This window comes from Sceloporus undulatus, chromosome 8, assembly GCF_019175285.1.
Source record: "Sceloporus undulatus isolate JIND9_A2432 ecotype Alabama chromosome 8, SceUnd_v1.1, whole genome shotgun sequence".
NCBI classification, from domain to species: domain Eukaryota; kingdom Metazoa; phylum Chordata; class Lepidosauria; order Squamata; family Phrynosomatidae; genus Sceloporus; species Sceloporus undulatus.
This window is the reverse complement of record NC_056529.1, coordinates 28,894,973-28,909,270: the sequence shown is the minus strand read 5'-3', so window position 1 is coordinate 28,909,270 and position 14,298 is coordinate 28,894,973. Positions and strand designations below refer to the sequence as shown.

General features: G+C 41.7%; 1 protein-coding gene across 3 annotated transcripts in view; it reads right to left on the bottom strand.

Moving 5' to 3' along the window:
- PDGFA (platelet derived growth factor subunit A) overlaps positions 1-14,298 on the bottom strand; it is a 44,066-nt gene that overhangs the window by 18,703 nt on the left and 11,065 nt on the right. The gene's annotated exons all lie outside the window — the stretch shown is intronic.

The window sequence follows — 14,298 nt, the reverse complement described above, 5'->3', positions numbered from 1 at the left end:
CCCAGAAAAACCCATGATAAGTCAGGATCACCATAAGTCAGACATTACCTTGAAGGCACAAAACAACAATTGCTCAGCCAGGTGTCATCATTTCACCTGCACTGGTTATTAACAATGTATCTGGTTCGCCAAAGGCAAGGAAGGAAGGAAGGAAGGAAGGAAGGAGCACAAGGGACTAGAGCCAAGGCCATAACTATGAGTAGATAAAGGATGGAACATGTTGTTCTGTTATCAGTTGAAGGTATTATTATACCTTATAACTCTTGTTCTCTGTTCCAAAGCAGACTAAAGTGTATGGCTGGAAGATGCTTTTTCTTTACTCCTGCTTCCTCAGAGTTTTTGAGCATAACATATATTTTGCCACAGATGAAGATGTTCATGACAAGTGTCACCCTTGAGGAAAACATGAAGCCACACTTAGCTTAGTTAAACCACTGTTCCATGCAGCCCTACACCATCTCCTTCCTTCCATTCAGAAGCAGCTCTCCAAGATTACTTCAGAAGTCTTTCCCAGCCTAGAAGTCTTTATTTAAAAACAACTTAAGAAGCTGAGAACTGAATATTTTACATGCAGAGCATGTGTTCTACCTCTGAATTATGGGCCTTCTCCAAAACAAACAGTAAGAACAGCACGCAACTGTACATTTATCCAATACACCGTTATCAAGGAGAGTGTTGAGCAAACAAACTCTTATCTACACATATCCGGGGCCACTTCAGGGCTGCTTTCATAAGCGGAAATATCATTTTAGGAAGGAGAAAAGCAGTTCTAAAGCCTGTTGTGGGAACTGTGGTATGTCTGGACAATTCACACTTTCTACACATTCGGTTGAGTGTTTTATGCACAGTCAAATGCTCTCCAGGTTTAAATGTCCAGAGACTCAAATCCAAGCTTGGACTGCTACATTTGCAATGGAGTTTTTCAGATCCCATTCCTGCTGCACCTCATCAAACTTCTGAAGGAACATGTCGAAGGGTCTGCAGATCATATAGAGCAGCTGTTCGCAACCTTTGGTCCTCCACATATTTCAAACTTCAAATCACAACAGCACTAGGCAGAGGTTAATGGTCAAGGATTGTGAAAGTGTGAGCGTGTCAGTCCAAAACATTTGGAGAACCTATGACTGAAAACCACTGCTCTAGAGTGTCATGAAATGTAGCATATGAACTTTGCATTATACATGGGGACTAGAAGAAGAGATCATAAAATGCTCCTACTATATGCATGAGTGTGTGTATGTGTCTTCAAGTTACCTGCTGATTTATGGCAGTCCCATGATCTTGGACAAGAAGAACTCAGGGGTGGTTTTGCCAGTTTCTTCCTCTGAAATATAGCCTACATCACCTGGTCTTCCTTGATGTTCTCCTATCCAAGTCCTAAGCAGGGCTGACTCTGCTTAGCTTCCAAGATCGGTTAGGATCTGGTGCTTATAGGATATTTAGAGCCCTATTCTATATGCACTGTTATCGTTAACTGCCCTCAAGTTGATCTTGACTTATAGCAACCCCATAGTTGAAACGTATCCAAGCCTCCTTGTCATCCACTGCTCTTCTTGCAGATTCAGGCCTGTGGTCTCCATGACTGTGTCTATTCATCATCCACACTTGCTCAAACATATCATATCCAGGCCAAATAAACAAATTATCATTAAACCGCCATTTTTTCACTGATGTGTAAGCATCCTACTGAAATATGGACATACTAATTGTTTGTTATCAGACTGCAGTGCTAATCTTTGATAGACTGGGCTCAATAAAAGAGCCACCCAGCTCTTGCAAATTCATGCCTTACTTCCCAGTACTGAGCAAATGTTAAATCTTGTAGCTACCAGAGTGCAGACCGGGAGGGTATGTGTCATGCAATATTACCTGAGAATAATTACCTGAGAATTACCTGTTTCAATATGTCGTTCAATAAGAATAGATCTTTAAAGCATTTTAAAGCCCCAATTTCTCTCTCCCCTCCCACTATCCCCTTTGCCCTGAGTTTATTTTAACAGGCAAACTGAGTTTAAAGGACCAAAGTAGTTTGCACTCAGTTAACTTGTGTGGGAAGGAAGGAAGTGGAGTCTTGCCCTTCCCAGTAGGTTCAGGCAAAATCAAATGGCTGCAGCCTCTCCTTACAAAAAGTCACGAATAACTTTTTTGCCATCTTGACCACACTCTGATGTTGCTTGGCCATTCACATCCAGGTTTTCATCTGTGAAATATTGATGAGTATATGCCAGTGATGGCAAACCTATGGCACGCGTGCCAGAGGTGCCACTCAGAACCTTCTCTGTGGGCACATGTACCGTTGCCCCAGCACAGAGTTTGTTACTAGAAAGCCAGATGGGCATGGCACTTTGCAATAAATAAGTGGGTTTGGGTTTGCAGTTTGGGCACTCGGCCTCTAAAAGGTTCACCATCACTGGTAAATGCTGTAGTGATCTGAATGTTAGACTGTAGTGATCTGAATGTTAGACTGAATGTTAGATTTGAACAGACCCAGGTTCAAATCCCCACTCAGCCATAAATGCACTTTTCAAATCAGGTCTGGTCATGGTCTCTAAGCCTAAGCTTCCTCACAGGGTAACATGGGAAGAGAACAAATCATGCACTGCTTTGAGCACCTCAGAAGAAAGACCAGACATAAATGCAGGAAAGAAATAAGAGAGGCAAGTCCTTAGGTACAAGCAAAATTTAGCATGACTGATTTTGAGATGGAAAGCCTGAGGGCAGGGTCTTGTGATGCTTAATTAGCATTAGGCATAGGATCTTCTTTGGATGCTTTAAAAATAAAATGTGATGGTTGCAGCTCCCCATCTCTGTAGTAACAATGCTGCCTCTATAAATTATCTAGTCTTTTGCTTCTTACACACACGCACACCTCTAAAATCCTCAAATAATTTTAGAACAAGCCGCAACCTGTCAGGTTTTCCTTCTCAGCCTCTCTATTGCAGAACAAATCTTTCTCGGAGAGCCTTAACCTTTCAAAGTGGCATCCGAAACAACTGCAAACTCTGGGACCGTATCCAGACATGTCCTGTTCCTTAAATAATCCAACCACATGGGTTAATGGGGCCATGAGAAAAAGCAAAGATAGAAAACTTGGCATTTCACTTATCGGAAGGCAACAACAAACCAGTCGGAGGAGGAGTTTGTTAAGGGAGGAGGCCTGGGCAGCAAAATTTCAGCGGCGGCGGCATATACTGCAAAACAAGACACTGGGGAGGGAGGGAGAGAAATTAACATGATCCCTGCGCATTAACAGGAATCCTATTTTCAAGGCTTTGGGTTTGTAAAAATTGCCTTTTGCAACACAATGGGGTATTTCACAGCAAGGATAGACAGTCTAAGGTGCTTACATGCAGGCTCTAGTTAAAGCCTTAAAATACACAGATTTCACTCAGGAGGAAAAAATGGAGAGAACTCAGCAGGAATGTGCTTTAAATGTTTGCAGGCATGGTGACAAACTAAAAGAAGCCTGAGTTAACACACCTTTACCTTGTGCATTAAAAAATACAAACCCCAAACTCTGTGATTCTGGGGAGCTGATTCATCATGTTTGCCAGTGATCTGATCACCCTCAAGTGGGTGGAGAACTGATTCATGAGATCCTTTTATAACACAGTAACCAGAACGTTATATATATGGAACAGCATAAGCACCCAGAATAAAAGCACTCATGATGCAGCAAAGACACTGGGAAGCCTGCCAGACACTGCCAAGCAACCAAGTACTATAACCGCACGGCTCTTATTTACTGTTCTTGTGGAAGGATGAGAATCTGATTGGACTACTGAATAACCCAAGGAGCCACTGTGATGTCCCTTAAGCATCACACCAGGAATGGGGAGGAATCATGCTCAAATCCTCACATAGCCATGACACTCTAAGGGTAGCACTGGGCCACTCTCTCCTCTTTCTGCCCCACAGGGTTGATGTGAGGAAACAATGACAATTGGGAACCATGTATGCCACCCTCAGCTTCACCTAAGAAAGGTGAGATATATAAATTAAGGATGGGAAGGATATTTGAAAATTTTGCAACATGGTTAAAAAAAACATGTTTCTCAAATATTTAGAAACACTGATGAGAAGAATCCTGTACTAACAAGAATCTTTGCAGCTCTGGACTTACTCTGTTATAAATGTGTTGCTGTATTCTGTTGTGCCGAAAACAGCATTTCCTGCTCAGAAGATAATATTTCTGCCAAGAAAATATAATTTCTTATGGAGAAAATATTGCTTTCTGTGCTGTAAATGCTGTAGTTGAGGATTTTCTCAGTGCAAAATTTGCACATAGTTGATCTACATAGGAAAAATATTTTCTGTGCAGGAAACAGCATTGCTAATTTTGCAGAACGCACTTGTCCTCTGGGCACTCTTATGGCTTGATCCAATCTCCTTTCTCTTTCTCCCTTGAACCACAATCTCTCTGTCCATCTCCCCATGAGACACCTTGACTGATGCATTTAGTCATGCTTTCCAAATTTCCCCCCTCGATATGCTAAGTAGCAGCCCATGCCACAGCAGATACATTTACAAAGAATACCTATACCCTCTGAAACCAATTAGAAATCATCTCAAGCATCTGACATATCAAAAAATAAACATGTGAAACCAGCCTGCAAAGGTATGCTCATATCCCATTTTCTCATGCTGCTAACATTAGTATAAGTCAAAAACAAGCAGCAGAGTTCGGTAATGGAGAAGGCACTGTCTTGAGAAGATTATGTCCCTATGTTCATCTCTATGGATTAATTCCAAACCTATTTAGGGGGCATTTTTGGCAATCCATGTCGCTTCCAGGGCAGAAAACTGCCTCCTGCATCTCTATACAGACTGATCTTCTCATCTGCCGCATAGGAGAGCACAACTTACATGACAGCCTGAATGCATCATGTCAGTTCCTTGCTCTATGCCAGAGAGGGGCAACTGCAACAAATGCAGGAGGTAGTTTTCTGCCATGGACACCAAGAATTAAACTTGAGACTTTGTGCAAACACAAAGTCATGAATTGGAAGAGAAGCAATGTATCCTTCAGCATATATCCTGCTCCACAGCATCACAGAACGCTGAGGTTCTTGTGATTTTTAATGGGAAGCCCCTTGAAGAGGACATCTATAACAGCAGGCTAGCAAACTCACTGCTAAATGCGTAGATTTCCCTTGCCTAAATATCCTAAAGCAAGGGTTCCCAACCTTGTTGACTTGCAGGACCCTTATTTCTATGGCGGAGCCCCTAAGAGGCCTACCAATGTCTTACATTTTGTGTTTAGGAACATATATATAAGAATATATTCTTATTCTTTAATTTCATTCAATTTTTATTTCTTTTCCTGGAGCAGCCGTAGAGCACCTGGGAAGGGCATGCGGAGCCCTAAAGGCTCTTGAAGCACAGGTCGGGAACCTGTGACCCTAAAGGCACTAGATCCTGGCTGATCTTAGAAGCTAAGCAGGGTCAACCCTGGTTTGTACTTAGATGGGAGACTGCCAAGGAGTAGTACCAGGTGCTGTAGGCTATATTTCAGAGGAAGGAAATAGCAAAAACCACCCCTGAGTATTCCTTGCCTAAGAAAACCCTATGAAATTAATCAGGTTGCCATAAATTGACAAGTGACTTGAAAACACTCTTTCTCTCTTTTCTTTTCTTTCTCTCTCTCTCTCTCTCATGCACATGTGCACAAAGGCACACACACTGTGGCTCTAAAAGGCCATTCATCCACTGCTGCTGACATTTATCTGCAAAGCATAGTTATCTGCTGTGAAGTCGAAGGCTGTCATGGCCGGCATCCATAGTTTTTTGTGGCTTGATGCCAGCCACAGATGCTGGCGAAACGTCAGGAAGAAACTCTTCTAGAACATGGCCACATTGCCCAAAAAACCCACAAAAAACTATAGTTATATGCCTGCATTGGATACGTTTTAGGATACAATTTTTGGTCAGATTTATACCTGCAAAAAGGTTAGTTGGGAATCAGGTGGCAAAATTCCTAAGTAGTAGAGTTAATTGTGCTCAATGTCTGTGAATTATTTCCCTGCAAGGAGATTTTAATACAAGGCAGTGTTTCAGCACCATAAGGCAATAGTCAAGATTCAACCACTTGATTCCATGATATTTAGAGGCCAGACCACCATTAAAAGTAGGACAAAACTAATGCCAAAGGGAAGGTTCCACTATCTCCAAATGGATCTTCTTCCTCTTCTGCGGCTGAGCTGCCCTTATAGTCAAGCTGTTCTTCCCAATGTTTAACCTCCATCCATTTCCCTGTAGATAAAAACCCACAGCTTCCTGCCCTATTCCCCAGCAGGTGGACGGGTTGTTTGCCTTCTTTTCTTCATGATGAAAGGGTTGTCGAGAAAGTCAGCTGCAGCCCTACCCAAGTCTTGCTGCGTTTCCACGACCCACCCTTGTTTTAGAGATCTGACAAATATGTTCAAGGCGAATGGATAATGTGCATTAAGAAATCGCAAGTGGGTGGCAAGCAAAGAAGAAGGGGGGGGGGGGAGAAGATAAATCAATTACACACTGCTGGTTAAGAGACCATGTAATGATCTTGTCGTTTCCGCAGCCTTTTGCTTTCCTAAACTTCTTTTCCCCCCTCAGCCTTTTCCGCTTCTAAACCCATTTACATGCATATTTCACAAGGCATTCGCATTAGGCTGCGGCCTGCGACCTGTTTGACGTCTGGCTTATGTTAACAGTAAAGCTCACACCCGACTTGCTCTGTAAATAAACCAACCCTGTTCCTTTTACTTTCCCGAGGAATCACACCCAACAGGGCCTGCGGTCATGAAATCATTTCAAGCCTCAGGTGTACAGCAAGATGAAAAGACACAGCCCAGGTGCCTTCAGCACCTTTAAAAGGAACCACACACCCTCCAGGGTGTAATTCATCATCATCATCATCACCAGCACGATCATCATCTTTCCTTTTTCTCTTTTTTAATCTATTGTGGTTTTGCTGTCAACATACAGACAAGCAGCAGCCATGGAGTCTTTACCAGGATGTTGTTTCTGTGCATTGTTTGGGAAGCGTTATTATTTTAAGTCTGTCTAGCAAGAGGATTTCTAGTTCATTAATCATCAGCCTTTTAACCTATCGTTTAAATCAGACGTGGGCAACTTTGGAAGGTTGCCTTAGCCCCACAAGAGATCTGAGAGAGAAGCACCCTCCACTGTACCTGATCCCACCCAAAAAAATCAAAATCAAAATAATATTTGCCTCCAAATGTCCCCAATTTGGGGGACATAGTGACATTCTCCACATGCTCTGGGTTCATCTTGGGCCCTTAGAGGGCACTTTGAAGCATTCGGAAGTGAGCTTTAAAAATGCACATGTTTGTTTTGACCCCTGGGGACCACCAAACTATGCCTTCCAAACTCCCTAGAGCAGTGATGGTGAACGTTTTAGAGGCCGAGTGCCCAAACTGCAACCCAAGACCCACTTATTTATTGCAAAGTGCCGTGTCCCTCTGGCTTTCTAGTAACAAACTCTGGCAAACTCTGTGCTTCGGCGATGGCACATGTGCCCACAGAGAAGGCTCTGAGTGCCACCTCTGGCATGCATGCCATAGGTTCGCCATCACTGCCCTAGAGGTCACTTTAGACCCATTTATAGCAAATTTGGGATGGGGGGGATGAACACCTGGGGCACAAAACCAGCCTTAGAAGCCAGATGCGGGCCACGAGTCACACTTTGCCCACTCCTAGTTTGAACGTTCATATCACTATTATATTCAGTTGATGCTATCAATGCGCACAGTACTTTACAAAGCAGAAGGGAGCAGGCCTCTGCCCCAAACAGTTTCCATTTCTGAAGCAGTATACTCCTATGCTCCAACTACTACACCACACTGGCTCTCAAGTTAAACACGCAGTTTAATAAATAACCACTGCTTGTTGGAAGGAAAGGTAATATTTAACATATTTTTATTCCTCATAACAATAACACTCCAGAACAAGAACTGTTATTATATAGTACTATCAGTAAGTACAGAGGATTAAACCACATCACAAAGCAAAAGTCCCCATTCCAATGCGGTTACATTTCAAACCAAACCAGCTCCAAAAAGAAGTGCTCTTGACTTCAATCTCTGCTCATTGAAAATGCCACTCATCAAGGAACTGATTAGATATTTATCAAGTTGCGGCGGGGGGACCTTTGACTTTCCAGATGTTTTGGACAAAGGCTGAAATAATCACATTATCATTGGTTACGCTGTTTGATCTTTTGGGAACTGAAGTTGTAATCTGGACTTCCTTCTCTTGATCTAACAATTAGAACATGTGGTTTTAAGCCACATTCACAGTTCATCCATTACAAATAGAGTGTACACAGTCACTGGCTGCCCACACCCATTTCATATACCAGATTTGATGTCTGACTATAAAAAGTAACACAGACACAACACTTGCTTGACAACTGGAATGAAGCAAGGTTGTGACGTGTCAGATTCAAGATGGAGACATGCTTAACATGAAATGAAGTTTAAACACACTTTTGGGATCTACATAGACCTAGACTGCCCCAAGCAATATGGTCTACTGAATGGTCAAATATGGGTCAATACTTTTCCAACAATAACAACCAAGAATGTATTATTTACCCACCTCTCCCTAAAGATCAAGCTGGGGAACAACAATAGATTAGACACACAACACCAGTTAATAATGGTCAATACTTATCCAGCAACATCAACCAAGAAGCTCCAGTCATCACCAGTTACAAAGCACTAGTCAACTGGGATGGCAAACAGGGAACTCAATTGGGATACACTCCATCACAGCAGCTTTACAGAAGAGATAACAGGACGTCCTTCATCATACAGTGCATAGTTAACTTATGCAATTCACAACTACAGTATACAGTGACAGCTGTCAATCTGGACAGTTTTAATAACAACAATATTTATCACTTGCCCACCTATATAGATCAAGCTGAGGCACAACAATAGATTAGACACACAATACCAGTTAAAAGTGCATATAAAACCCAATGCATATTAAAAACCATCAATACATACTTTAAAATAATTGGTTTAAAAATAATGTATGCATATTTACACAATTGTGGAAGTGAGATGGGATGTAAAAGGATTCAGAAAGATGCAAATCATGGTCTTTGGCCTAAATTTTCAAAAGCTGAGTAAGGTGATACAGGTCTTTCAGATCTTTACAGTGGTCAGTTAGCCTTAATGTTATTTTTGCATGAGCTTTCCCTCATGATTTGCACATTTCTGCAAATTTCGACTACACCTCCCAGAAACACTGACATATCAGTACATTTACAGTATTGACCGGCCAATTCTGGGATTTGTAGCCCATGAAGTATACATTTTCCAAGCCCAGGGTCAAACATGCCATACATACCATCACAACTAAAAACAACAACAGCATCTTGACCAAATGTAGGCCCATGATTAACATTCATATTGTTCTTTCTCCCATAAGATTTTTTACACCTTTGTCTGATGAAGAAGCCAGTGGAGTTTCGAAAGCTTGCAACATGTATTTAGTGCATTTTGGATGGCTCTCTAAAGGTGTCACTGTTTTGTCTATTTTGGATGTTATTGCACACGTAAATAATAAATTTATATCAGCCTGCATTAGTTTTCAGGGCAGATAAAAATATATATTCTTGCAAAATGCTTCCTCCACACCAGACACATTCAAACATACTCTTTCTTCCCTGCAAGTCAAGAGCTCTGATTAAGATGTACTTTTGGCTCAATCCAAAAGCAAAGCCCTGCTAATGTTCCGATGGGAATCGAGCCCAATAGTTTTTCAACCGCCATCCTGGATCCTCTTTTGAAGTAAATGGGGATAGAAGTGGTTTTGCCCTTAAATACAGCCTGTAATGATTTAGTATAATATCATTTTCCTTTTTAGCTCTGGACTTTGTGGTTATTTTCTTTGCCTCGGCATAATCAATCCACACAAAATGAACTTCAACAGGGAGAAATGTAAGATAATGCACTTAGGTGGAAAAAATGAAATGCAGAGATATAGGATGGAGGACACCTGGCTTAAGGAGACTATGTGTGAAAGGGATCTAGGAGTCCTAGTAGACCACAAGTTGAACATGAGTCAACAGTGTGATGTAACAGCTAAAAAGGCCAATGCTATTTTAGGCTGCATCAATAGAAGTATAGTGTCTAAATCAAGGGAAGTAATAGTGTCACTCTACTCTGCTTTGGTCAGGAATCACCTGGAATACTTTGTCCAGTTGTGAGCATCACAATTCAAAAAGGATGTTGAAAAATTGGAGCATGTCCAAAGGAGGGCCACCAAAATGGTGAAGGGTCTGGAAACCATACCTTATGAGGAAAGACTCAGGGGACTGAGTATGTTTAGCTTGGAAAAGAGACAATTAAGAGGTAATATGATGGGATGTCACATTGAGGATGGAGCAAGCTTGTCTTCTGCTACTCCAGAGACTAGAACACAGTACAATGGATGCAAGCTACAGGAAAAGAGATTCTACCTCAACATTAGGAAGAACTTTCTGACAGTAAGGGCTGTTCATGTGCCTTGGAATATGGTGGAGTCTCCTTCTTTGGAGATCTTTAAACAGAGGCTGGATGGCCATCTGTCAGGGATGCTTTGATTGAGATTTCCTGCATGGCAGGGGGTTGGACTAGATGGCCCTTGGGGTCTCTTCCAACTCTAGGATTCTATGATTGTATTGAATCATGTCTTCTCATGATATGTCCGAATTACAACAGTCTCAATTTCATCAACTTGGCTTCTTGGGAGAGTTCAGGTTTGATTTGCTCTAGGACTCACTGATTTGTCTTGTAGCAGCCCAGGCTATCTCTAGAACTCTTCACCAGTAACACATTTAAAGTGAGTTCATTTTGTTCCTAACAGCTTTCTTCACTGTCCAACTTCCACAAACATACATAGAATTGGAAATGTGATAGCGTGGAAGATCCTAACCTCATCTGTAAAGCTCTGGCCTGCACCACTAAGTCAAACAAAATTCCACTGCAGCCCCAATACACTGTAAAGCACAACTGCAACAACACTTTCTGTTGTCTTTAAGGGAAAAAATTAACTAGTTGTGTTGTTTTCATAAGCAGAAATGTAGAGAGAAGCAAATACCAAGCCCCTTTGGTGATGGTTTTATTTCTTTAAGCAGCTGAAGCCTGAACTCAGCTGAAATTGACACACACACACACACAAAGCCACTAAGGTCTTTTTACACATTCACACACACTGGTTGTGCTAATGGTTTCCATGTCAGTGGGGAAGCGAATCCATTCCTGTCTTTTGACTGACCTCTTAAGGAGCTAACCAGGGTGCTAAACCTGGGGAGCACCTTTGGGGAACCTATTTTGATCCTGACTTTAAAGTTCACACTGAAAACCAGAAGGGATTTGCAACCTAAAGAGACCACCAGCAACTACTGCATTCGCCAGTCAATGGTGATTCCCAACAATGGAGATTGTATTGGTAACTAAGTCAAAACAAAGTCCAATTCATCCAGTATTCTGTTCTGCTGCTCAGATGCCTCTGGACCAAACCTTCCTAACCTAGTGCTCTTAAGTGTTTGGGGCTACAAAGAGGGATGGGGGGAAACTCATTTCAGTTCTGAATTACTTCCAGAAATTCACAAATTTGATCGTATTCAGGACAGAAACAAACATTCAAAGATCCAAATGCTGGGGAAAGCAAAACTGACATATTTTGCCATCTCCGGTTGCAATTTCCAATAGCTCTAAGTAGAATGACCGCTGGTCAAAATGGTGGGAGTTATAGCCAAAACATACAGAGAGTATCAGTTTGGGAAAGACTGATGGGCCAAAAAAGCAGCATCTCATCAGTTCAGTTAAGTAACATCATTATGTATGCTATGATCAATTCATCAGGTAAAAGGCAGGTGATTACTCAGTTAAAAATTCCTTTCTTGGATGGCTTCCCTACAAAATAGAACTACTACAGAGAGCATCTGGTCCCCTTAGATACCGTCATACATTTTTGTTTCGAGATGGGATTTTGTTTTTATTTTTTACAACAGTCTGCTAAAAAGCACTTTCTCCTGAATCTTTTATGCACTGCTGCAGTAACAATATATATGAAGGATGTGAAACTCAGGCAATTTGTCCTGCTTTGTCCATGATTATAGCCAGAATTATCTGTGCGTATGTGTGTTTTCCCTTTTACTATCAGGTCATCGACTGTTTGGAAAAGACTTGGAGAACAGGCCTTCTGGTGTATAAACAGGTCTTTTTACAAAGCATACCATCACTTTCTGGTGGAAACAAATACATTTTAAAAATAAACTGAGGGAAGAAGCTTTATCTTTCCTTCCCTTCTATGTGGAGTAAGAGGAAAGTGGAAGGGGGAGCAACATACAAAACCAAGATTCACCTTGGCTCATTTCTGTAAATCCCAGAAGTCCCATTGTTTTCAGTGGAATTACTCTCAGGTAAGTGAATATAGAAGAGCCAGTGGCTTGAGTGTTGGACTATGATTCTGCAGATCTGGGTTTGATTCATGGCTTGGCCATAGATCCTACTTGGTGACTTTGAGCAAGTCACAATCTCTCAGCCTCAGGGGAAGGCAATGGAAAACCGCCTCTGAACAAGTCTTACCAAGAAACCCCCATGATAGCTTCACTTAAGGGCCGCCATAAGTTGGAAACGACTTGAAGGTACACAAAAACAACAACACAGTGGCTATATAGTTGAAGCCCAAGCCTTGGTGTGGCAAAGGGATGGGAATTGTGCATCCCTCCAAATGTTTTCGGACTGAAATTCCCAGCAGACCTGCCCAGCTTCCCATGGAAAGGAATGCCAGGACAATTTGGAGAGCCAAAGATTGCACAGCCTTGAAACAGGGGCAGTGGTTATTTGAACAGAATTCAAGAATGACATCTCTCTCCAAATCCAACAGGTTGCAAATAAAAGCATAGTTCATAGCTCAAGTTGGGCAAACCAACACATTTTAAGAGTTTAAACTGGACAGGTCAAATAGAACACTTTCTCCCTTGTTTCTTTCAGGAGCAGCTAATCAGTAAAACTGCATTCAACAGACTGCCTTCCTCGACAAGATTATTATTTTGCTGTTGTACACTCTCCATCCTTTCATAGATGGAAACTGGGGCAATATCAAGATAGCAAATTTATTAATGAGGAAGCCAGGAGAGTCTGCTGCAGTTTGCTTTTGCCTGAGCCTATTGGGAAGGGCATGATTCTGCTTCTCCTCTCCTCTTCTTCCTGCTCAATTACAGACTGCTTTTGTACCTCAAACTCAGTTTGCAGCAACGGAAGTAAGCTGAGAACAAAGGAAGAAAGGAGGAGAGAAAAACTGGAACGTTTTAAAAGCAGTTGGAAAAGTGGACGACAGAGGTTTAATCATGATTGTCCCTACCAAACTGGGATGGCTGGAGGGAATGATATGGTGCAATTTGATATCTCCATTCAAAGACAAGTAACCAGAATCTGAAGCCTGCCATCTGCCTTCCAAGTACTGTTGCTCTAGACTGGTTACTCTGGAAAAACTTGAAGACACATCAGATGCAATCGTGAGAAAACAAATGACTGTGCTTAGGTTAAAAAAGAAACAAAGCCCTGGAATTAAAGGGCCTCAGGTTATTAAATTGCCATTGATTTTTCTTCTGTCTTCTAAGAATTCTGTCTAAGACTCAATGGAGCATGTTGCCCTCAAGCTTCCTCACAAAAACCTCAGCAAGTTTCAGACAAGGTCAGCCAGTTTCATTTGCACATCTTTCTGGGCTTGCATTAAAGATAACATAGGTAGCAATCACAAACCTACTCCCAGTCGCAGCTCTTGTAACTCTGTCCTATGACTGGACAAAATAATAATAATCATCATCATCATATCAGCAATATAAGGAGACTTAAACAAGAAGAATCTATTAGCAGATCAGTATTCCTCACTCAAGCCTAGGAAAGAGGGGTGAGAAGCAAAATACAGGACTCTACAATAAATCCTGTAATGTTTCCAGCTGGCCAATGGGAAAGATTTGTGACTTATTCCTTTGAGGACTCATCCAAGCCTCCTACCTCTTCACTTTGGCTTTGTATAAAGAAGAAAAGGATTATAAATAGATTATAATTCATGCAGTTGATCCAAAATGGTAGTCAATTGAAAATGGACCAGCAGACTCTCATGAATTGTGCAGCTGATGCCAAGGGTGGCAATGCAGAACAAATGCTTTAGGTCAAACCACAGAGCTAATAGGGTAATGTTAAAAATCTCTTAAGAGGGGGGTGTCTTTATAGAGAGACACAACCTTGAGTGGAAGCCATAAAAAAGGTGGATTCAATGTAAAATTTACCAGCT